This window comes from Bombina bombina, chromosome 3 (genome assembly GCF_027579735.1).
Source record: "Bombina bombina isolate aBomBom1 chromosome 3, aBomBom1.pri, whole genome shotgun sequence".
Taxonomy (NCBI): Eukaryota; Metazoa; Chordata; class Amphibia; order Anura; family Bombinatoridae; genus Bombina; species Bombina bombina.
Window position 1 is genome coordinate 259,734,065 of NC_069501.1, and position 23,832 is coordinate 259,757,896.

Below are 23,832 nucleotides of genomic sequence, written 5' to 3' on the forward strand. Positions count from 1 at the left end.
AATAGTTAGGGTAGGTTAATTAATAGTTTAACCCCTTAATGACCGGACCATTTTTCAATTTTCTTACCCTTAATGACAATGGCTATTTTTAAATTTCTGCAGTGTTTGTGTTTAGCTGTAATTTCCCTCTTACTCATTTACTGTACCCACACATATTATATACCGTTTTTCTCGCCATTAAATGGACTTTCTAAGGATACCATTATTTTCATCATATCTTATAATTTCCTATAAAAAAAATATAAAATATGAGGAAAAAATTGAAAAAAACACACTTTTTCTAACTTTGACCCCCAAAATCTGTTACACATCTACAATCACCAAAAAACACCTATGCTAAATAGTTTCTAAATTTTGTCCTGAGTTTAGAAATACCCAATGTTTACATGTTCTTTACTTTTTTTGCAAGTTATAGGGCCATAAATACAAGTAGCACTTTGCTATTTCCAAACAACTTTTTTTCAAAATTAGCGCTAGTTACATTGGAACCCTGATATCTGTCAGGAATACCTGAATATCCCTTGACATGTATATATTTTTTTTTAGAAGACAACCCAAAGTATTGATCTAGGCCCATTTTGGTATATTTCATGCCACCATTTCACCGCCAAATGTCATCAAATAAAAAAAAAAGTTCACTTTTTCACAAATTTTGTCACAAACTTTAGGTTTCCCACTGAAATTATTTACAAACAGCTTCTGCAATTAAGGCACAAATGGTTGTAAATGCTTCTTTGGGATCCCCTTTGTTCAGAAATAGCAGACTTATATGGCTTTGGGGTTGCTTTTTGGTAAGTAGAAGGCCGCTAAATGCTGCTGCGCACCACACGTAAATTATGCCCAGCAGTTAAGGGGTTAAATTAGGTAGCTTGTAGGGAGCTTGCAGGGTTAATTTTAGCTTTAGGGTAGAGATCAGCCTCCCACCTGACACATCCCACCCCCTGATCCCTCCCAAACAGTTCTCTTCCCTCCCCCACCCCACAATTGTCCCCGCCATCTTAAGTACTGGCAGAAAGTCTGCCAGTACTAAATAAAAGGAGTTTTTCTTTTTTTTAATAAAAAAAAATAAAATGTTTTAGCTGTGATGGACTCCTGCCTTAGCCCCAACCTCCATGATCCCCCCCCCCAGCTCTCTAACCCTCTCCCCTACCTAATTGCCGCCATCTTGGGTACTGGCAGCTGTCTGCCAGTACCCAATTTGCCCCCAAAAAAAGTGTTTTTTTTTATCTTTTATTGCCATTTTAAATTTTTCTGTAGTGTAGCAGCCCCCCACAATACCCCAACCCCCTCCCCCTCCCAGATCCTTATATATTTATTTTTTCCCCCCTCTTCCCTCCTCATTGGTGTCAGTGTGGGTAGCTAATCGCGCACGCGCACGCGCGCACGCGCACGCTCCCGGCACCCGGCGTGCACATTGCACTTACAGGAGCCGGATGCCGGGTAGCGATGGGCCGCCCACCCGCCTCCCTGTTGCGCTCCCACCCACCAACGAACCGGCACCATCGCTACCGGTGCAGAGAGGGCCACAGAGTGGCTCTCTCTGCATCGGAGTCTTCTGAAAGGGTATTGCAGGATGCCTCCATATGGAGGCATCACTGCAATACCCTGAGAGCTGCTGGAAGCGATTGCGATCGCTTCCAGCACTCTCTTAGACAACTGACGTACCAGGTACGTCTATTGTCATTAACTGTAAGTTAATGCATGACGTACCTGGTACGTCAGTTGTCATTAAGGGGTTAATATAGTTTATTTTAATTCTACAGTTAAGTTTAAATTTATTATAAGATAGGGATGAGGTCATTTTAATGTAAAGTTAGCGGGTTGTTAGGTTTAGGGGTTAATAGCTTAATTTAGTTTATGGCGATGTGGGGGGCTGGCGGTTTAGGGGTTAATCGGTTTAGTTAGTGCTAGTGATGTGGGAGTCCAGGGGTTTAGGGGTTAATAATTGTATTAGAGTTGCGGCGGGGTCCGGGAGTGGCGGGATAGGGGTTAATAGATTTATTTAGTTGCAGTGGTCTCTGGGAGCGGCAGAATAGGGGTTAATATATTTATTTAGTTGCAGCGATGTTCGGGAGCAGCGGAATAGGGGTTAATATATTTATTTAGTAGTGGCGGGGTCCGAGAGGGGCAGAATAGGTGTTAATACTTTTATTTAGTTGCAGTGGGGTCCGGGAGCGGCGGGATAGGGGTTAATAACTTTTATTTAGGTGGCGGCAATGTCAGGACGGCAGATTAGGGGTGTTTAGATTAGGGTGTTAGGTGTAAACGTAACTTTTATTCTACAATAGAAATCAATAGGATATCTGGCAGCATCAAACATGAGCTTTTGCTGCTTTCAGACTACCATTGATTCCTATGGCATCCGCGGCCTCCAGGGTGGCGGATTGAAAACCAGGTACGCTGGGCTGGAATAGTGGCGAGCGTATCTGTTAGAAATTTGATAACTTGCAAAAGTTGTCAGATAGTGCCGAATTTGTATTCGAAACATCTTTAATGACTTAAGTATCGATCAGTATCGGATTGAGACTGGTGGATCGTATGTTACGTCACAAATTTCAACTTTTGCCGGTCTGTAGACTTTGATAAATGGGTCGAATCAAGCTCGCCACAATTACGCTGCAGAATTCCAGTGTATTTGCGGTTGACGGCTTGATAAATATCCTTCATGGGGTAATTGATTCAACCATCTAGTTTGATAGTGCCTTGATAAATGTATCAAACAGAGATTTAAAACCTTGAATTTAATAGAAATTAAAAATCATTCAGAAATATATATACCATTTTCAGAATAGGTGTTATTAAGTTATCACTTTATGACAAATACTATTACAATCTAGGAACTCATCTCTGCTAATTTACACATACATTTTACAAAACAATAAACTTGCATGCATATTTAAGAATATGTTTTACCTTGTCAAAATTAAAAAATATGTCTGATTGATCGTGTCAAAGTTATGATTTCTACTAATGAGATCCAATCTTGATTTAATATTTTACAGATATGGATGTTGGTGCTGGACCCTCAACCTCGGGTTTGTCCCAGTCTGGTATGTCTCATTATACTTCACTATTGGCTTACACATTTATACATATCATTGCCTAATACATTCACATTGATCTATATGAACATGGATCCTATAATTAAAAGTAAAGTGTATATAAAATTAAAAATTCATGATTCGGATATATAATTCCATATTAAGCAAAATCTGAATTTACTCGTATTCTAAGATATTCTTCATAATCCTGCTATCTTTATTTGAATGTAATATTAGGTGCTGGACCATTTTTGATTCAGCACATGGGTAGTGTTTGACATTTGTTGGCTACATTTAGACAACAATCTTAGGCCTAGATTTAGAGTTGGGCGGTAGCCGTCAAAACCAGCGTTAGAGGCTCCTAACGCTGGTTTTGGGCTACCGCCGGTATTTAGAGTCAGTCATTAAAGGGTCTAACGCTCACTTTCCAGCCGCAACTTTTCCATACCGCAGATCCCCTTACGTCATTTGCGTATCCTATCTTTTCAATGGGATCTTTCTAACGCCGGTATTTAGTGTCGTGGCTGAAGTGAGCGTTAGAAATCTAACGCCAAAACTCCAGCCGCAGAAAAAAGTCAGTAGTTAAGAGCTTTCTGGGATAACGCCGGTTTATAAAGCTCTTAACTACTGTGCTCTAAAGTACACTAACACCCATAAACTACCTATGTACCCCTAAACCGAGGTCCCCCCACATCGCCGCCACTCGATTAAACCCCTAATCTGCCGACCGCCACCTACGTTATACTTATGTACCCCTAATCTGCTGCCCCTAACACCACCGACCCCTATATTATATTATATTGCTGGCTGAAAACGAAGGGAGTCAATATGATCCCTCACAAGCCCTAGATCAAAGTGGGTGTAAAACGATTAAAACTAACTTTAAAGCTAAATCTAAATATATGCCACAATTATCGATGGTACCTGCTGTGAACATTTTTGTAAAGCAGGTAGAGAGAGAAGTGGCTGGCCTCTCTTTCACTGGACTAGTAAACGATAATCTAAGCAAGTCAGAAAGAAAAGCCCTTGGAGAATTGATGAGTGCAAAAGGTCTGATCATAAAACAGGCTGACAAGGGCGGCAATTTAGTCCTATGGGACGAAAACATGTATGTCCTTGAGGCAAAACGTCAACTTTTAGATAAAAGCCAATACTAAAGTTTAACCTTTAACCCTACCTCTTCTCTGCAGTTTTCCCTCTTTAACATTCTAAAGAAAGCAAAAGAGAGTAAAACTATTTCTGTAACAGAATTCAAATATTTATACCCAGAGCACCCTGTGATGCCGGTCTTTTACTGTATCCCCAAGATACATAAAAACTCCAATAATCCTCCAGGCCGCCCAATAATTGCAGGAATAGGCAGCCTTACAGAAAATCTGCGGAACTATATTGACCATTTTTTAAGACCGTTTTTGAATACCATGCCATCCTTTATCCTGGACACTGCAGACTTCCTCAGGAAAGTAGATGGATTGTCAGTCCCTCAGGATGCATGGTTGGTATGTTTAGATGTTGAGGGTTTATACTCATCCATCCCACATGAAGTGGGAATAGAAGCGTGTAAACATTATCTCATGACAAGAGGCACAAATGTCCAAAACCACACAGATTTTGTGGTGGAATTGTTAACATTCGTGCTCTGTAACAACGTATTCATGTTTGATAATAAAATATACAAGCAGAAACGAGGCACTGCAATGGGTGCCACATGTGCCCCAACATATGCTTGCCTACACCTCGGAAAGTGGGAAATGGATGAAGTGTTCCAAAGCCCCCTTTTTGAAGAAAACATCCACATGTGGCTAAGATATGTGGATGATGTCTTTTTAATCTGGGAGGGATCGGAAACCAATCTCAAAGAATTTGTTCGCACCCTCAACATAAATGACAGTAACATTTCTCTAACCCTGCAATATAGCAAGGAGGAAATATCGTTTCTAGATGTCAATGTAAAAATTGAACAAGGAATGATTGTGACTGAAAACTTTCGGAAGAGTACTGCTACTAACAGCCTCCTCTTAGCTACAAGTCACCACCCAACACACTTGATACGAGGTATACCGAAAGGGCAATTTCTACGACTTCGTAGAAATTGCTCGACAAAAGAAAGATTCCTGAAACATGGCACAGACATGCAAAAAAGGTTCTTGGACAGAGGGTATTCCAAGCGAAATGTAAGAAAGGCATTTAATAATGCTGCACATACAAACAGAAATACACTTCTTGCACAAAAAGAAAAAAACAATAGATTCAAAAATAAGGCTGGTCACAGACTACAACTGTCATTGGAATGCCCTAAGGGAGATTCTGGCCAAGAATTGGAAAATTCTTATGAGTGATGTGGGAGTATCAAAAGAAGTTGGAGACTATCCAAACATCACAGCTAGACGAGCTTCCAACCTGAAGGATAAGCTCGTAAGAAGCCAATATAGGTCTGAACAAAAACAGACAAACTGGCTCACAAGACATATGTCATCTGGTAACCATCCTTGTGGTCGATGCGTGGCATGTAAATTCATGGTCAAAACGAAAGATTTTGGCACCCTCACAGGGAAAAGGTACAAGTTAAAACATTTTATTAACTGCAATACAGAAGGAGTAATCTACCTACTCTCCTGCAGCTGCCCACGTTTTTACGTGGGAAAAATGAGGAGAGCCATAAAAGACCGAATCACAGAACATCGTGACGATGTAAAAAACAAAAACCAGAAGAGTAATGTTGCAAAACACTATGAACTGGTACACGACTGCAATCCTGACTCTCTAAAATTCATTGGTATAGATAGAGGGATTACCAATGGCAGAGGAGGCGACAACGATAAGATCCTCCTGCAGAAAGAATGCAGGTGGATCTTTGAGTTGGGGACTCAACTGCCGGATGGTCTAAATGATAAACTTGACATGGCCTGTTTTCTATAGGACAGCAAAATTTCTAGAAAGCCCACTTCAAAGGCATAATTTCTGGACAATGGTATATGAATTGTTTTCTAATAAAAACTACATAATAATTATAGGTAACCTTATATATATCCATATAAGTTATTCAATTATAGGAATATTCATCTAGAGTTAACTACTGTTTTTAAGTGCAGTATATCTGCAAAATGATTTATGTTCTTTTTTCAATCAGAATAATCTATGTATAGATATGCAGCAAATCTTCACCTCCAGCAGGGGCGCTATTACAAAACGCTATAAAAAGGGACTAGTTAGTCCTCTCCATATACCGCCCTGACGAAGCCCGGTCTATCAGCCCTGCGGGTGAAACGCGCGTCGGCATTGGCTAAGCCGACCGGCCTACGTGGTGCACGCTACTAACACAGCCTCCAGACCGCATGGATGATGATACCTGCGGTGAATACAGAAGCGCAACAAATGTAACTTGAGGATCAAATAAGTTACGGGGACGCATCTTGCCACAGCGATATGTCTGAATGAAATAGCAAGGTCGTATATGTTCTATCATGGTTCACTAATATGGACTGTATCACGGTCACACACAATTACGGATACAATTGCTCTTTACTTTTGATAACTTGCATGTCTAGTTGGTGCGTAAGCAATATACTTACAAAGAACGTTGACTCTGGGTACTGTTATAACAATTGCTGAGGATAGCAACATTGTTGCTCATATGTCATGCTGGCTTCGTAGTAACAACACTGTGAACTGCTTTTCTTCTTGCTTGCTACAATCTTCTTTGCATGCAGTCTCACTTGTCAGCATTTCAGGATCCCAGAAATACTGAGGAAATACCACCTTCTGTGCTTTATGCTATAACCCTCTATTTTGCTTACTTTTCCTACTGCAAGCTCTGCATGAATAGCTAACAAAAAAGCACTAAAATGGCACATACTGTCTGTTATTATTGCTTATAAATGTCTTTCTACATGCATATTGTTAAATTCAAGGAAGCCTAACTTAGAGACCACTTAGATCCTGGTAACAATTACCATTTTATGTACTGCCCAGTATTATACTCTCCTCGTTTGGAGTACTGTGAGCAGTTGGGTGTAGTGAGTCTAAAAATAAGGCCTTCTTCCTTGACTATATATAAAATCGCTATTCACTGTATACCATATTGTGACTGTGACAATAAGTTGTGATTTGCTTCTGTTTGTGGTACCCCTATTTGACCTCTTGGATCCCACTTTCTCATACCTGCCCAGGATATACCTCTCCACTAGGGGTTCTGTGTGCAGCAGGGTGTAGAGGTTCTATAAAGGTATCACATATTAATTCTACTAAGTTTTGTCTGCCCCCTTTTTTTCTTTGTACAAGCTGTGTACCCCTGACCGGTCAGGTTTTGAATACAAACTCTAGTATGTATATAAGTAACTATTGTTTCCTTATTAACTTCCTACAACGAATGTGATATAATCTGGGGAGTGGTGTGCATACAGTTGGAAGATTTCCCTGTTCACAATTGGATTAAAAATTCACTGTTTAAATACGTATTATGGTCTAATGAGCTTTATTTTTTCAAAAAGAGTGCTGAAATCCCTGTCTTTCTACAACTAGGATTACATTCCTAGTCATTTCTCCCTTCTCTAAACCATAAAAAAAAAAAAATTATATTTATTAACCCCTAACCTGCCCCCCACAACGTCGCCGCCAGCTACCTACAATAATTAACCCCTAATCTGCCGACCACAAAGCGCCGCCACCTACGTTATCCTTATGTACCCCTAATCTGCTGCCCCTAAAACCGCCGACCCCTATATTATATTTATTAACCCCTAATCTGCCCCCCTCAACGTCGCCTCCACCTGCCTACACTTATTAACCCCTAATCTGCCGAGCGGACAGCACCACCACTATAATAAAGTTATTAACCCCTAATCCGCCTCACTCCCGCCTCAATAACCCTATAATAAATAGTATTAACCCCTAATCTGCCCTCCCTAACATCGCCGACACCTAACTTAAATTATTAACCCCTAATCTGCCGACCGGATCTCGCCGCTACTGTAATAAATGGATTAACCCCTAAAGCTAAGTCTAACCCTAACACTAACACCCCCCTAAGTTAAATATAATTTAAATCTAACTAAATAAATTAACTCTTATTAAATAAATTATTCCTATTTAAAGCTAAATACTTACCTGTAAAATAAACCCTAATATAGCTACAATATAAATTATAATTATATTATAGCTATTTTAGGATTTATATTTATTTTACAGGTAACTTTGTATTTATTTTAACCAGATACAATAGCTATTAAATAGTTAAGAACTATTTAATAGCTAAAATAGTTAAAATAATTACAAAATTACCTGTAAAATAAATCCTAACCTAAGTTACAATTAAACCTAACACTACACGATCAATAAATGAATTAAATAAAATACCTACAATTATCTACAATTAAACCTAACACTACACTGTCAATAAATTAATTAAATACAATATCTACATATAAATACAATGAAATAAACTAACTAAAGTACAAAAAATAAAAAAGAACTAAGTTACAAAAAATAAAAAAAATATTTACAAATATTAGAAAAATATTACAACAATTTTAAACTAATTACACCTACTCTAAGCCCCCTAATAAAATAACAAAGCCCCCCAAAATAAAAAAAATGCCCTACCCTATTCTAAATTAAAAAAGTTCAAAGCTCTTTTACCTTACCAGCCCTGAACAGGGCCCTTTGCGGGGCATGCCTTTAAAGAATTCAGCTCTTTTGCCTGTAAAAAAAACACATACAATACCCCCCCCCAACATTACAACCGACCACCCACATACCCCTAATCTAACCCAAACCCCCCTTAAATAAACCTAACACTAAGCCCCTGAAGATCTTCCTACCTTATCTTCACCATACCAGGTTCACTGATCCGTCCTCGGAAGTCTTGATCCAAGCCTCGGAAGTGTTAATCCAAGCCCAAGTGGGGGGCTGAAGAGTGACGTCCATCCTCGGGCTGAAGTCTGGATCCAAGCGGCGGCTGAAGAACTCCATCATCGGGCTGAAGTCGGAAGTCCATCATCGGGATGAAGTCTTCTATCAAGCCGCATCTTCTTTCCAACTGACGCGGATCCAACCTCTTCAACCGACGCCTACTCGCCGAATGACGGTTCCTTTAAATGACGTCATCGAAGATGGCGTCCCTCGAATTCCGATTGGCTGATAGGATTCTATCAGCCAATCGGAATTAAGGTAGGAATATTCTGATTGGCTGATGGAATCAGCCAATCAGAATCAAGTTCAATCCGATTGGCTGATCCAATCAGCCAATCAGATTGAGCTCGCATTCTATTGGCTGTTCTGATCAGCCAATAGAATGCGAGCTCTATCTGATTGGCTGATTGGATCAGCCAATCGGATTAAACTTGATTCTGATTGGCTGATTCCATCAGCCAATCAGAATTTTCCTACCTTAATTCCGATTGGCTGATAGAATCCTATCAGCCAATCGGAATTCGAGGGACGCCATCTTGGATGACGTCATTTAAAGGAACCGTCATTCGGCGAGTAGGCGTCGGTTGAAGAGGTTGGATCCGCGTCGGTTGGAAAGAAGATGGCTCCGCTCCGCTCCAGAAGAAAGAAGATTGAAGATGCGGCTTGATAGAAGACTTCATCCCGATGATGGACTTCCGACTTCAGCCCGATGATGGAGTTCTTCAGCCGCCGCTTGGATCCAGACTTCAGCCCGAGGATGGACACGTCACTCTTCAGCCCCCCGCTTGGGCTTGGATCAACACTTCCGAGGCTTGGATCAAGACTTCCGAGGACGGATCAATGAACCTGGTATGGTGAAGATAAGGTAGGAAGATCTTCAGGGGCTTAGTGTTAGGTTTATTTAAGGGGGGTTTGGGTTAGATTAGGGGTATGTGGGTGGTGGGTTGTAATGTTGGGGGGGTATTGTATGTGTTTTTTTTACAGGCAAAAGAGCTGAATTCTTTGGGGCATGCCCCGCAAAGGGCCCTGTTCAGGGCTGGTAAGCTAAAAGAGCTTTGAACTTTTTTAATTTAGAATAGGGTAGGGCATTTTTTTATTTTGGGGGGCTTTGTTATTTTATTAGGGGGCTTAGAGTAGGTGTAATTAGTTTAAAATTGTTGTAATATTTTTCTAATGTTTGTAAATATTTTTTTATTTTTTGTAACTTAGTTCTTTTCTATTTTTTGTACTTTAGTTAGTTTATTTAATTGTAGTTATTTGTAGGTATTGTATTTAAATAATTTATTGATAGTGTAGTGTTAGGTTTAATTGTAACTTAGGTTAGGATTTATTTTACAGGTAATTTTGTAATTATTTTAACTAGGTAACTATTAAATAGTTATTAACTATTTAATAGCTATTGTACCTGGTTAATATAATTACAAAGTTGCCTGTAAAATAAATATTAATCCTAAAATAGCTACAATATAATTATAATTTATATTGTAGCTATATTAGGGTTTACTTTACAGGTAAGTATTTAGCTTTAAATAGGAATAAGTTATTTAATAATAGTTAATTTATTTCGTTAGATAAAAATTATATTTAACTTAGGGGGGTGTTAGGGTTAGGGTTAGAATTAGCTTTAGGGGTTAATACATTTATTAGAATAGCGGTGAGCTCCAGTCGGCAGATTAGGGGTTAATGTTTGAAGTTAGGTGTCGGCGATGTTAGGGAGGGCAGATTAGGGGTTAATACTATTTATTATAGGGTTATTGAGGTGGGAGTGAGGAGGATTAGGGGTTAATAACTTTATTATAATAGCGGCGCGGTCCGGTCGGCAGATTAGGGGTTAATAAGTGTAGGCAGGTGGAGGCGACGTTTTGGGGGGCAGATTAGGGGTTAATTAATATAATATAGGGGTCGGCGGTGTTAGGGGCAGCAGATTAGGGGTACATAGGGATAATGTAAGTAGCGGCGGTTTACGGAGCGGCAGATTAGGGTTAAAAAAAATATGCAGGTGTCAGCGATAGCGGGGGCGGCAGATTAGGGGTTAATAAGTGTAAGGTTAGGGGTGTTTAGACTCGGGGTACATGTTAGAGTGTTAGGTGCAGACGTAGGAAGTGTTTCCCCATAGGAAACAATGGGGCTGCGTTAGGAGCTGAACGCGGCTTTTTTGCAGGTGTTAGGTTTTTTTTCAGCTCAAACAGCCCCATTGTTTTCTATGGGGGAATCGTGCACGAGCACGTTTTTGAAGCTGGCCGCGTCCGTAAGCACCGCTGGTATCGAGAGTTGCAGTGGCGTTAAATTATGCTCTACGCTCCCTTTTTGGAGCCTAACGCACTGAAAACCCAGCCATTCTGTGAACTCTAAATACCAGCGGTATTTAAAAGGTGCGGCCAGAAAAAAGCACGCGTAGCTAACGCACCCCTTTGGCCGCAAAACTCTAAATCTAGGCGTTAAATTGGTACGCTGGTGCTGAAAATAAATTGACACATCTCATATGCTTATATTCTTTAATCTTATAATTAAGCAAGAGAATGAAAAGTCTTCAAAGTGTTAATTGTCTGTCTGGATTGATTAGGAAACAGGGACAAATCTATATTTAAAAATGTTCGATAGATTAATATAATAATAATCGGATTTGTAATCTTTTAAAAAACTGTACATCTGTGAAAGACATCATTTTCTTCTCTATCACCTTAATGAAAAAATAAATTTGATTTTCATATTAGTGGTCTAGTCTTCACATTTCGATTAATTTGATTTAGACTTGTTTAATATAACTGATATTTTTCATGCAAAATATGTATTTTTAAAGCATATGTACAAATTGTGTTACATAATTTATATTTATATCATTAAAGGGACATAATACTCATATGCTAAATCACTGATGCAGTATAACTGTAAAAAGCTGACAGGAAAAATATCACCTGAGCATCTCTATGTAAAAAAGGAAGATATTTTACCACACAATTTTCTCAGCTCAGTAGAGTTAGTTATGTGTAAAAAGTTATACTCAGTTACTGCCCAGCTGCAGGTAAAAAAAAAAATGAAAAAATGAACAGCAACCAATCAGCATCAACAGTGCTGAGGTCATAAACTCTTTTACTGTGATCTCATGAGATTTCACTTAACTCTGATGAGATTTCATTGTAAACTTCCTTACACTGAATAGGGAAATAACATGAGTGTGCACAAAAGCTCGCTCCTTCCACTGTCCTGGGACAGACATACTGATTTGTTGCTTAGAAGTCCTTTACAATGGGATGTGGCTACTGAGAAACTTTTGAGGTAAAATATCTTTCTTTTTTACATAGAGATGTTCAGGTGATATTTTCTAGTCAGCTTTTTACAGCTATACTTCATTACTTTCAAGTGTTTAAACATTTGGGTATTATGGTCCTTTAATAGTTGAAGTTAGTCTGACAATCCCTGAGGGATCCAGCACCAATCCAGACCTGCCTGAGCAGGATGATGGTAAGTCCATTTACTCATTCATACATCATTAAAGGTATCTTACTAAAATATTTGATGATGATGATGATGATTATGATGGAGCATTTAATTTGAATAAACATTATAATGTAATCCTCTAATAATATATATTTATTTTAGTATTTTAATTATAAAATCTCAAAGCACTTTTGTGCTTCAGAACATGGATAGCAAATGGTGATTTTTGTATACATTTAGACAACAATCATCGAGCAATACACACATGATAAGCATTAAATGTTCTGTGTACTATGCTTTTGTTCCTGATTTCAAAAATAATAAGTACATTTAAAAATTATTACTAGAAAAATATATATTTACTTAAAATTGCATGCTCCATCTGAAAAATGAAATTCAATAATTTGGTTCAGTATCTCTATAATACAACATTATTGTGTGTACTTGAGCACCAGTAACACATGTTTGAAATATTAGATTTTAACGTGTACACAACATATTATGTTTTACAGATCTGGATGTTATATGTGTGAGGAGAATGTGATTCTCTTGGGGTCTGATGGTACGTCAAAAATATATATTCCAACATGTATATAACATGTATTTTAGTTAAAATAATTATTTTTATACAAATACAGTCTACACCTTGCTCCTGTTAAAAAATATTGTCACTTATTTTTTATAAAATACACTACTGACCCCCTTTCTATATCATGTAGCAGTAACATCGAAATGTAATATTATATTTTATTTTTTAGGTATAAATTGACATGGGTGACATCATGATGTCACAGGCATATTACAAACAATCCCACAATAATCATATATTGTACAGACTGTCATTGCTATTCATCTCAATGCCTAGATGCAGACCATCTTGTGATGTCATCAGTAGCCTGAGATTGTCAGTCATTTCTAAGTTTACATAAAACATAATCATGTTTAAATTCCTTGCCTTAATTTAATGATGCATGATCTGAAAAGTGTGCATTAGTATTTTTGTATATTCCTCTCAAATTTGATTTTAACATGATTTATGTGTAGACTGTCCATTTCACTAAGACAAACAATATTTATATTAAATAAAATTTGAATGTGTCTATTAATATTGGGTTGACATACATTTAATCCTAATGTAAAAGATATATTCAAAGAACAGACTATGAAAATGTCAGATAGCATTCTATTCTTAATAGTTAATAGGAAAGGTACTGTCTACTGTGTAAATGATTGATCCATCAATCTTTAAATAAATTATATTTAACATTACCAAGCCAATCATCTTAAGATATTTTGTCATCAGTGATTACCTTGTTTCAAAGCTTATGTAGAGTGCACATTTATATTTGTTCATATGATACACTTCCATATTATCCAATTAGTATACTCTCATAAGTCAATCCACGGGCATGTGTCTAAAAGTACTCTATGTTGTGCACATTTAATAATGCGCTCTAGATGTGATCCAATGACAAGTACATTACATTAGATACGGTCCTCTATGGCTTTTCAATATCAAATGCATCCATTTGTACTGATATATATAATCAAAAAGAGAAATGTAATATTGTAATTTCCTAAAGATGAACACATAGGGGCCGAATTATCAAGCGCCGAATGTAGCTTGATGCCCCTGTTTCCGTGCGAGCCTTTAGGCTCACCAGAAACAGCCATTATGAAGCAGCGATCTAAAGACCGCTGCTCTATAACTGATCTGCTACCTCTGAGGCTGCGGTCTTCTATCCGCCCAATCCTATATGATCGGGCTGATTGAAACCCCCTGCTAGCGGCCTATTGGCCGTGAATCTGCAGGGGGCGGGATTGCACAAGCAATTCACAAGAACTGCTTGTGCAATGATAAATGCCGACAGCATATACTGTCGGCATTTATCGATGTGCGGTGGACATGATACACTTCATTGTATCATGTCCGCTCACACTTTCATAAATCGGTCCCATAATGTGGACTTTGCAACATATGCTTATTAATGTAGGGATTAAACATTCAAGAAAAAGTACCAATGAGCAAACATTAGAGTTTCAAGGATAAATTTAAACATATTCTAAATTATACTTTCTTCAAATCAATTAAAGGGACATAATACTCATATGCTAAATCACTTGAAACTAATGCATAATAACTGTAAAAAGCTGACAGGAAAATATCACCTGAGCATCTCTATGTAAAAAAAGAAGATATTTTACCTCACAATTTCCTCAGCTCAGCAGAGTAAGTTCTGTGTAAAAAGTTATACTCAGCTGCTGCTCAACTGCAGGTAGAAAAAAAAAGAAATGAAGAAATGAACAGCGGCCAATCACCATCAGCAGTGCTGAGGTCATGAACTCTTTTACTGTGATCTCATTAGATTTCACTTAACTCTCATGAGATTTCATAGTAAACTTCCTTAGACTGAATAGAGAAATAACATGAGAGTGCACAAGGCTCAATCCTTCGGCTGTCCATAGACATACTGATTTGTTGCTTAGGAGTCCTTTACAATGGGATGTGGCTACTGAGGAACTTTTGAGGTAAAATATCTTTCTTTTTTACATAGAGATGTTCAGGTGATATTTTCTAGTCAGCTTTTTACAGCTATGCTGCATCACTTTCAAGTGTTTCAACATTTGGGTATCATGGCCCTTTAAGACCTTTAAACAGTCATTATTGTTACCTTAATACAAACACTGTGTGTGTCGGCACCTATTGTACCAATACAGTCAATGACCAATTGTACAACAAAGTCTGTGTAGCGATAACACTGGGAAATCACAGGATGAATATCCAAAAGGCTATCACAAGCTAGTAGGTCTCCCACTCACCTCACCTCCAATGCTCCAGTTTGAAAGATGATAACTGCCAATACCTGTGAATAGCGCCTGTCGTCAGGGTACAATAACGACCTTCCACTTTGCTTTCAAAGCACTTGCGACCAGTCCGGTTATACACAACCGGTGACTGTTCAGGTCGACTCCGCTTCCCTCCATGGCCCATTCACCAAGGAAGTGTGACATCATCAATCGTCTCCGGCTTCTGACTTCTGACCACCTTATCAATCAATGCTATGTTTTACTTCGTGAGGTGGGTCGAAATACTTGGTGCAGGGAACGACATCCAATGTACAACTGTGCAAACCTATATTTCAAAGGATCCAAAGCAGCACAAAAGAAGAGGTGCACTTGTAGTCACGGGTGTCAATAAAAGAAAAACTTTATTGTAGAGTTCTTAAAACATCCTTAGCAAAGGAAGGAATACAAACAATGTTCAAGTGGCAATGTGAGTGGTAAGAACTCCACTCCGAGAACTGTCTGCTGACGCTTTTTGGCTCAAAAGGCCGTAATCGTAGATACAGTCTATGATTTCCATTAGCCATTTATGCTCTCTGAGGCATATTGATACAATATCAGCTGAATGGCAAAGAGCGGAGAAACGAACATTAACATAAAGCATAAAAACGGTTACTCAAATTGGACCGTTATAAAGTAGCACAAAAATCACTAATAGGGTGCACAGATAAATATTCATATGTGCAGAGCCTAAGTAGAAACATGGGCATAAACAAATAAATAAATATATATACACAACCATCATATCATATCTAGAATGTCATGCTTTAAATACCTTTAAATAATAAGATACGCAGAAACACCAAAATGTGTTTCAGTAAATGACTAGCAAATCTTAGTTCAAATAAGGCACATATATGTAAAAATATGTATACAGCAAGGGATAGTTGTCTCTGAAAATTAGAAATGCCAAACTCATACTAGAGAGTGGCCATATATGAATGACCTCTCAGAAATCATTATAAAAATCAAATGATATTGTGTGCGAATATAATTTAATTACAATAAACTTAAATAGAGGATAATAAACTTAAACAGAGGATAATAAAATTGGATACACAGACCCAGGGCCTCTAATTCCCAGAAATTAATAAGATCATATTCTGAGTCCATCTGGTACTCTAGTCCTGAGTCTGTATATCCAATAAACCTCTCTCTTGGCCAGTAATGTATCTCTATTCCCTCCTCTTTCCTTACATTTGACCATTTCAATACAGGGAGTGCAGAATTATTAGGCAAATTAGTATTTTGACCACATCATCCTCTTTATGCATGTTGTCTTACTCCAAGCTGTATAGGCTCGAAAGCCTACTACCAATTAAGCATATTAGGTGATGTGCATCTCTGTAATGAGAAGGGGTGTGGTCTAATGACATCAACACCCTATATCAGGTGTGCATACTTATTAGGCAACTTCCTTTCCTTTGGCAAAATGGGTCAAAAGAAGGACTTGACAGGCTCAGAAAAGTCAAAAATAGTGAGATATCTTGCAGAGGGATGCAGCACTCTTAAAATTGCAAAGCTTCTGAAGCGTGATCATCGAACAATCAAGCGTTCCATTCAAAATAGTCAACAGGGTCGCAAGAAGCGTGTGGAAAAACCAAGGCGCAAAATAACTGCCCATGAACTGAGAAAAGTCAAGCGTGCAGCTGCCAAGATGCCACTTGACACCAGTTTGGCCATATTTCAGAGCTGCAACATCACTGGAGTGCCCAAAAGCACAAGGTGTGCAATACTCAGAGACATGGCCAAGGTAAGAAAGGCTGAAAGACGACCACCACTGAACAAGACACACAAGCTGAAACGTCAAGACTGGGCCAAGAAATATCTCAAGACTGATTTTTCTAAGGTTTTATGGACTGATGAAATGAGAGTGAGTCTTGATGGGCCAGATGGATGGGCCCGTGGCTGGATTGGTAAAGGGCAGAGAGCTCCAGTCCGACTCAGACGCCAGCAAGGTGGAGGTGGAGTACTGGTTTGGGCTGGTATCATCAAAGATGAGCTTGTGGGGCCTTTTTGGGTTGAGGATGGAGTCAAGCTCAACTCCCAGTCCTACTGCCAGTTTCTGGAAGACACCTTCTTCAAGCAGTGGTACAGCAAGAAGTCTGCATCCTTCAAGAAAAACATGATTTTCATGCAGGACAATGCTCCATCACACGCGTCCAAGTACTCCACAGCGTGGCTGGCAAGAAAGGGTATAAAAGAAGAAAATCTAATGACATGGCCTCCTTGTTCACCTGATCTGAACCCCATTGAGAACCTGTGGTCCATCATCAAATGTGAGATTTACAAGGAGGGAAAACAGTACACCTCTCTGAACAGTGTCTGGGAGGCTGTGGTTGCTGCTGCACGCAATGTTGATGGGGAACAGATCAAAACACTGACAGAATCCATGGATGGCAGGCTTTTGAGTGTCCTTGCAAAGAAAGGTGGCTATATTGGTCACTGATTTGTTTTTGTTTTGTTTTTGAATGTCAGAAATGTATATTTGTGAATGTTGAGATGTTATATTGGTTTCACTGGTAAATTTAAATAATTGAAATGGGTATATATTTGTTTTTTGTTAAGTTGCCTAATAATTATGCACAGTAATAGTCACCTGCACACACAGATATCCCCCTAAAATAGCTATAACTAAAAACAAACTAAAAACTACTTCCAAAACTATTCAGCTTTGATATTAATGAGTTTTTTGGGTTCATTGAGAACATGGTTGTTGTTCAATAATAAAATTAATCCTCAAAAATACAACTTGCCTAATAATTCTGCACTCCCTGTAATAGTCCACCTCAAAGAGTCAGCCCTTTTGTTGTGTACCCGCTTAAAGTGCTGTACTAGCGGTGTGGTTAGTTTGCCAGCTTTTATGTTGGAAACGTGCTCCCTAATTCTGTCTCTGGTCTCCCTAGTTGTGAGACCTGTGTATTGAATTCCACAATCAATACAGGTGAGCAAATAAACAACATAAACTGTTCTACAGTTTAGACATGAGAAATGTTTAATTTTTCTCCAGTGACAGTATTTACAAAGCCCTCTCCTGGTTGTAAATATTTGCACGCTATGCATTGCGAATAACTGCATTTGTAAGTGCCTTTGAATCTTAACCAGGATGAGTTATCAGTGTATTCTGGCCTTAGCTGTGTTGGTGCTAGTATGTTCCCAAGACTCGTTCCTCTCCTGAACGCATATCTGCAACCTTTTGCTACCACCTCTACCAAACCATCATCAGCCTTCAACATATGAAAATGTTTCCTTATGATATTACAGACTTGATGGAACTGACTGCTATATTGTGTTATGAAGGATACTCCTTTAAATCTCTGTTTATCCCTTTTTTTTTGTTTTAGCAATTCCTTTCTATCAATAGCAGATATATTTTTTTTCTAGAGGCTTTGATTTCACTTCTTTTGTAGCCCCTTTCACAGAATCTCTCCTCCAACTCCACAGATTGCTTCTCAAATTCGTCATCCATGGTGCAATTTCTTCTGAGCCTAATGAATTGTCCTTTTAGGACTGATTTAAATACACGCTTTGGATGACTACTCTGGGCATGGAGGAGAGTGTTACCTGCGATGGGCTTCCTGAACACTTTAGTGGTTACTTTACCTTCCTTTGTACCTACCAGGGTGACATCTAGAAGGTTTATGCTATTCCCACCAAACTCATGAGTAAATTTGATCCCAATCTAATTCTCATTGAGTGTCTGCACAAAGCTGTTTGCTTCAGCCTTTGTACCCTTCCAAACGACCAAAAGGTCGTCAATATACCTTCTGTAATAAGCAATCTTATTTTTCCAATGTTCATCACATCCAAAGATGTGGGACAGCTCCCACCAACCCATAAACAGGTTGGCGTAAGAGGGGGCAAACTTAGCCCCCATAGCTGTCCCACATCTTTGAAGGTAATGAACACCATCAAAGGTAAAAGAATTATGGGTTAGCAAGAAATGGGTCACTCGTAGTATGTAAGTACGAAAATTTTGATCAAAATTGGTGAACCTCTGTAAACAAAAGTTTAATGCTTCCAATCCCCTGTTGTGGGGGATGGAGGAATACAGGGAGGTTACATCAATAGTCACCCAACTGTAACCCTCCTGCCACGGAAAGCTATCCAGCTCTACTAAAAGTTGCTTTGTATCTCTTAAATAGCTTGCCAACCCCTTAACCAATGGCTGTAAGATTTTGTCTAGCCATTGGGAAAGGGGCTCAAACATAGAGCCAATACCAATGATAATAGGACTACCTTTGACATCCATAAGGGACTTATGGACTTTGGTTAAAAATTAAAAACAGGAGTCACTGGATTCTCAACCATGAGAAATTGACTTGTTGGTAGATCTATAAAGCCTTCCTCACGGCCATCATCTATTAGATTACCCAATTCCTGTTTAAAGTGAATGAAGGGATTAAAGTCAAGTATCTGATATTGAGCAGGGTCTGTTAATTGTCGTAGTGCTTCTTGGACGAAAAATCTCCTGTCCATCACTACAACAGACCCGCACTTATCAGCTCACCTAATCACCAATAGTTTGTTTTCTTTTAAATGTTTAAGGGTAGTCAACTCTGTTTCACTTAGGTTTTTATGTTTTCTCCTGTTAGCAATGTATGCAAATTTGGTGATATCATGTTCGATTCTCTTTTGGAACTTTTCCAGAACATTACCTCTAGTCTGTATTGGATAGAATCTGAAGGCACTAGAGAAATTGGGACCTTTATCACTGGTACTGAGATCAAGCTTTTCAGACTCATTTGTCCCTTCTGCATATAATGCCTGCAGAGTTTCCAAATCCCAGACTTCCTGGAATGTCAAAGGGGTGTCTCTCTCTGTTGACCCATGGTCAATGTTTTCAATTCTTAAAGAATCTTCCCTATTGGATTTGTTAAAAGTATTTTTTGAGGGTCAGATTTCTAATTAATCTGTTCACATCCACCAGTGTCTGGAAAAAGTTTAAATTTTCTGCTGGTACAAAACTTAGCCCATAGCTAAGTACCTTTCTTTCCAGATCTCTTAGTGGATGTGAAGACAGATTGATTACAGATTTTAATTGTATTTGGTTCTTCATCTCCCTCGTTGAGGAGGTAGTGCTGACTCTTTCAGTATGCCCTTCTCTCCTTTTTCTCCTCTTGGGGGCCTGGAAAAAACCTGCACAATTTCTGAACTGTCAGTACCTCTAGGATTACCAACCCCAAACCATTGCTTGGTTCCATTTGGTATTTAGAAAAAGAGCCTTCACTGGTTACATTAGTTGCAACAGACAACCCTTGCTCTGATGATCTGGAATCAGTTGCAATTTATTTTTCATCTCCAGAGGTGGAGTATTCACCTGATGACTCTGCTTCTCTCTCATTAAAGGTTACTTTCTTAGACTTGTTAAAGTTTTTATGACTTTTATTTTTCTTGCCTGTCTTATCTGATCATGTTCCCTTCTATAGTTGGACCTCTGTCTCCTATTCCATGTATAAATTTTATTAGAGTCATAATCTGATAAATCTCTAAGATATTTATCGTGTTTAATCTCCATAATGAGACGCTTAGCTTTAGCTAAGGATTCCTGACGAATTTTGTCAAATTTGCAAAATTGTACCTTTTTACTACGTGAATTAAGCTCCACTTATAAGGCATCTATTACAGTAGATATGGATGATAACAATTTAGATTTAAATTCTATTAACATAACCATTAATTTCAGACAGCAATCTGATAACACACTATTCCATACTCTTATAAATTCTATGAGTTTCCAGACTCGCCAGAAACAGCAGTTATGAAGCAGCAATCTAAAGACTGCTGCTCCATAACCCTGTCCGCCTGCTTTGACAGGAATCACTACAATTCAAACCAATCGAGTACGATCGGGTTGATTGACACCTCCCTGCTGGCGGCCCATTGGCCATGAATCTGCTTGTGAGCTGCTGGTGCAATGCTGAATACAGAGAGCGTATTGCTCTCCGCATTCAGCGAGGTCTCACTGTTGGATCAGGTCCGCAAGACCTTTGATAATTCAGCCTCTATATCCTCTACTACAAATGTAGGAAACGTATTAACTCTAAGTCCCCTTGGGATCATACTACATTTTATGTACTTTTGTAAAGTCCATATGTCCCCTTTTAACCTGGTTTCTTTAACAAGTAGGGACTCCACTGTGTCAAACAATTTACTTGGAGAAAATGTAGAGTGATCTGATGAAAACACAGTCTCTAGTTCCAGTATATCTCCTACTCGCTCATCAGCTGATTGTAGTGAATAAAACCTCAAAATTTGATTGCCACTTGTATCTTGATCCATTATCAGAACTCAGCTCTTGTGAGCTGCTGGTGCAATGCTGAATACAGAGAGCGTATTGCTCTCCGCATTCAGCGAGGTCTCACTGTCGGATCAGGTCTGCAAGACCTTTGATAATTCAGCCTCTATATCCTCTACTACAAATGTAGGAAACTTATTAACTCTAAGTCCCCTTGGGATCATACTACATTTTATGTACTTTTGTAAAGTCCATATGTCCCCTTTTAACCTGGTTTCTTTAACAAGTAGGGACTCCACTGTGTCAAAAAATTTACTTGGAGAAAATGTAGAGTGATCTGATGAAAACACAGTCTCTAGTTCCAGTATATCAGCTGATTGTAGTGAATAAAACTTCAAAATTTGATTGCCACTTGTATCAGTTCCTTCGACCCGGTTATTGACTGAAAAAGGTTTCAACAGTGCTCTGACACTTATCACGTAGAAACGAGCTGTGAAAAAGTCAATACAAACACTGTGTGTGTCAGCACCTATTGTACCAATACAGCCAATGACCAATTGTACAACAAAGTCTGTGTAGCGATAACACTGGGAAATCACAGGATGAATATCCAAAAGGCAATCACAAGCCAGTAGGTCTCCCTCTCCCACTCACCTCACCTCCAATGCTCCGGTTTAAAAGATGATAACTGCCAATACCTGTGAATAGTCTGTCCTCAGGATACGATAACGACCTTCCACCTCACTTTCAAAGCGACCAGTCCGGTTATACACAACCGGTAAGTGACTGATCAGGTCGACTCCGCTCCCCTCCTTCAAAGAATCCAAAGCAGCACAAAAGAAGAGGTGCACTTGTAGTCACTGGTGTCAATAACAGAAAAACTTTATTGTAGAGTTCTTAAAACATCCTTAGCAAAGGAAGGAAAACAAACAATGTTCAAGTGGCAATGTGAGTGGCGAGAACAACTCCACTCCGAGGACTGTCTGCTGACACGTTTCGGCTCAAAAGGCCATAATCGTAGCTACAGTCTATGATTTCCATTAGCCATTTATGCTCACTGGTGCATACTGATTGGATAAAAAAAACCTTTTCCCGAAGTGGAGCTCTAAACACACCCACTATTGCAAATGTTACAACAATTTGAATCTCAACTATGTTCATAACAATAGCTCACTTTGCTAAGGATGTTTTAAGAACTCTACAATAAAGTTTTTCTTTTATTGACACCCATGACTACAAGTGCACCTCTTCTTTTGTGCATTATTGTTACCTTGTCAAATTGTGGAGAAAATAAAAATAGTTACATATTTCAAATGATGAAGATTATTAATTTGAAATTTAAATAATATATTTTTATATAATATATGTATTTAAATAATTGTAGTATATATTTCAGATGGACCATCCACTTCTGGGCATCACCCTGCCACACCTTCCCCTCCTTCCCCCTCTGCACCCCTCACCGCTCTTCCCGTCATTCCCATCCTGCCCCTTACAAAGCTGTCCCACCTGTTGTTTGCCGCTCTCCCCGTCATACCCTTTATGATCCTACCCAACCTCAGTCACCTGCTCATGTCCGTCATTCCTCTCATGCCCCGGCCCCACCTGTGCCTGCCCCACCTGTGCCTGCCCCACCTGTCCAAACCCCACTTGTCCAGGCTCCACCTGTCCAGGCCCCAGTTTCCTCAGCTGGCCCTGCCCCATCTTGCCCCATCCATCCTCCCCGCCAACCCCTTTTCCATGCTCCTCTCCTTCCTCTGCCTGTGTATCCTGTTCTCCTTTCCAGCTACAGATATAAGTATCATTCAAAATAAACAATAGACCATACATTCTTAAAGGGACATTATATTGATCTAATTATACCGAAATTTAATTTTAATTGAAATATTTATTTAGAAGACTTTATTTCAGATATGAATGTAAATGTTTTATATTTACATTCTTGAAAATTATCGACATGTTTTTTCAAAAAGATAATATTGGATAGATTTTGCTTTTGAATTATGTAAATATGCATTTTGTTTGCTTTTTATTTGATCACAGCCCCTTTCCCTGTGTGTCATAAACTGAAGAAATAATGATTTGTCTATATAGTTATTATTTTAGTTTATATCTAAATGGTTTAGCTATGAAGAACATATTTAATGTGTAATTCTTCTTCTATATAGTATATATTCTTCTAAACATGATTTGTATTAAAATTATTACAATGTCCCTTTGCTTATTTTTACTTCTGTTCTGTCATTTATATTAAATATAAATTGTATATTTTGTTTTAGGTTATGACTCAGCATGGTTGATGCTAGAGGCTCTAGCCAGATTGGAGAGCAACATGCTGAGTTGCCATCAGCGGCTGGGAAT